The following is a 3271-nucleotide window of genomic DNA, read 5'->3' as shown; positions in this document are numbered from 1 at the left end:
AATGTAACAACTAATGAGATTAATTAAGTGCTTTTTTGCACTTAAAGGGACAATTTTTTTGAATTTGTCATCGTAAAAGCATTAAGCGGCTGGATGGCTCAGTGGGTTAAGCATAGGGTTTGCATGCAGGAGCCCTGGGTTCAATTCCCAGGGTGTCCATTGATCTCCATCCAGATTGGGTCCTTACGCAAGACTCTTGATCCTGGTCAATCTTTATGTGCTTGACCCTTAACTTCCTGAATATCCCCACTAAAAACAAATGTTTCTTCTTCCTAAAGCTTTAGTCACAGGGGGGGATTGACCCGTACAGATGCTGCAAGTTGTTGAGTTGTTCAGACTTGTCAAAGAAGCGTTAGGGAATCTTAATTTAAGCATCTCAAGGGTGAACCAGGGGCATGTTGCAGTTCCCCTCAGGCTCACGTAGTCACCTTATGGAAAATCCCATTGTCATGTGTGTGGGAAGTGTATTGTGAAGTCTTTTTCAGGATAATGTCAGTTCCACGCACAGACTAAAAACATCTAACAGTCAGAACGGCACTAACAGATGAATTACGGCTAAGAATTTTTTTTCTGTAACCGAATCAAAGCTCTCTTGAGTTTTTATAGATTATTTTTCAGACATCTAAATTTGATCTAATCAAACTTGAAAGTCTAATGATGACACTTAAACATTTCAATGTATATGTACGATATAAGTATGAAAAAAACGTTTTCTTATCTATAAATTAACTGGTTCCTAACATTTGTCTCTATGGATGAACATCAGCCAGTTTTCACATTTTCTATCTGGTTTATTAGGGACAAATTTAAAGAAATCTTTAGACTTGTTTAAAATGACATTACTGTCAAATTTGGGAAGATTAGATGCAACAAATTAAAAAAAACAATGTTTTTGTGTTTAAAACTAAAGCCGGACCTCAACAAAAGAAGGAGGTTGAGCGACACAAATCGCACATGAAGCCAGTTTCATTAAGCGCCCGCAGAGTAACTTTTGTCAGGAGTTTCTCAAAGTTTAGAAGACTGATTTACAGCCATCAAACTCCATTTGTTTCCTCTCTGAACTCTTTCCTTTTGTATCGTTTGTCTTGGACTGAAACGGTTTCAGATATCCTCTACTGAGCAAAAACGGTCACTCCAGCTGCAGGTCCCATTTGCAGGATTCTGAAGATCTTTAGATTCTGAATTCATAAAAACCAAGTTTGCAGAACATCCGGACACCGAGATCATCTGATATTTTCAGTTTTTTTCCTCAGGAAGCAAAAAAAAATGCTGTTTCATCGATCATCGAATTTAAGTACAAAATACAAAACTAGATTCTGAGACCAACAAACACCACAGAAACTGCTGTTCTCCCTGAAATGATGATCAGAAATGGGATATTCTCTTACCTGCAGGAATGACGGTGAGCCTGATCGGGTTTCCAAACGTAAGAGCAGCACAGTGATGCAGCCTCGTACAAAAACCTCAGAGCTCTCAAACCTCTTGAAAGTAGCACAAATAAATCCTCACAGACTTTTTTAGTAGATTCATGTAGAGCTGGAGACCTGAGGAACAAACTGGGAGAGGAACTGCTTGGATTTCCCAGCTCTGAAGCAGGAGAAGCTTTCTGCAGCTGGAGAACACAAAATCCAGAATCCCGAAGAGGAAGATGTGGGAGAGAGTTTTCCTGCAGGGATGTGCGGCAGAGGATCCAGCTGCAAACACAGCAGCTACTCCTGAGTTCTGCTTTCTCTGCAGGATTCCTGGATTTTAGTAGAGAAGTAGATGAACCAGCAGGTTTTTGCACAGCTCTGAATGCAGGTTTAATCATCGTGGTACCAGCCCATACACAGTGAAAACCGCCAATACAAAAACTTGCAACCACAGGAAGATGATGCTGCTGCTCTCAGACTGAAAAATGTGTTTCGGCAAAAAGCAGAGCAGCAGACCTTTAGAAAATGTGAGGATTTCCATGCTAAAGGACTCTGCAGTCTTGTAGTCTAATGTGTCACCAGAGGAAGCAGAATTTATTTGGCTTTAATGGAACATGTTTGAAACTGCAGCTTTTTCCCCGATTCTGAGGGCGGGTTCAAATCACAGTTGAGCTGAGGACACGGCAGCTGCAGCTACAACAAGCTGACACGCAAAATCAGATTAACTTAAAAATCTGGATCTAAACAGGGACACCCACACAGAAACTAAAGCAGCACTTCATCCATCCCAGACCGTCCTCACACCTTACATCCCCCACTCCAGAACATTCGAGGCTTCATGTCCGGTTCTAACGGAACACGGTTTATGTCTTTGCAGAAATGTAAACTAAAAGAACATTTAGTAACCATATGGTTGGTTTAGTGTTACCATAACTACCAGATGTTTTTATGGAGGGTCACATTGCTTTTTCATGGTTACACCATGAACATGTTTGCATTTGTTCTGCTGTTTATGGTCTTTAATCTCATTTTCTCCCAAAAGGATTTTCAATTGTTGTTCATTTTTGGGGTTTTTTGAGTTTGCATAATTTTACCTGAAGTATTTAAAGCCATACACTGCAACTTCTTTGCTTTTGTGTATTGAAAAACACAACTATGCGTCATGTTTTAATAGCTGAAGGTATCAAAACAGGAACTTCTATTCCTTGTTTTGGAATTGTGAAGGAATTAGAATTAAATTTCTAATCAAAAGGATGGAGACTCTGCCCACCTCCTTGTTGGAGAATTCAGATGTCTAAAACAGTGTTTTTCAACCAGTGTGCCGCGGCACACTAGTGTGCCGTGAGAGATGGTCTGGTGTGCCGCGAGAAATTAGCCATTTCACATTTCTAAAACATTTACCATCACTATAGTATCAGCTCTGTGTTCGTCCAAACGGCCCTGATTCAACACTGGATAGTTTGGAATATGCAAGATGGTAAAATAAATATTTCTTTGATTCTATAAATGACTAATCAGAATGATGTTACTGCAATCCAGCCGCAAAACTAGCGTCAAACTCAGCTTTTAGATGTCCCTCCCCCTTCAACTGTCTCCGCCAATCATTGTTAGAGGCTTGATCACATGTCATCAATCTGACCGATCAGTAGTGGTTAACGTCCTCACTTCCTTGTTCTGATTCGGCTCATCAAGTCTCTCACTTCCAACTAAAATAACAGCTAAAGCTCGTGTTTAGCGACGTAGCTTCCAGCAGGATCCGACGTCAGACAGTTTAAAAAGTGAACAAAAGAATGAAGCTCAGAAACGTCAGTATGCCGGTGTAGGTACCACATCTACTCGGGGTGCCAGAACGGCTCGGG

Source organism: Oryzias melastigma, linkage group LG17 (genome assembly GCF_002922805.2).
Source record: "Oryzias melastigma strain HK-1 linkage group LG17, ASM292280v2, whole genome shotgun sequence".
Taxonomy (NCBI): Eukaryota; Metazoa; Chordata; class Actinopteri; order Beloniformes; family Adrianichthyidae; genus Oryzias; species Oryzias melastigma.
The sequence above is the reverse complement of the archived record's forward strand: the minus strand, read 5'-3'. Positions refer to the sequence as shown.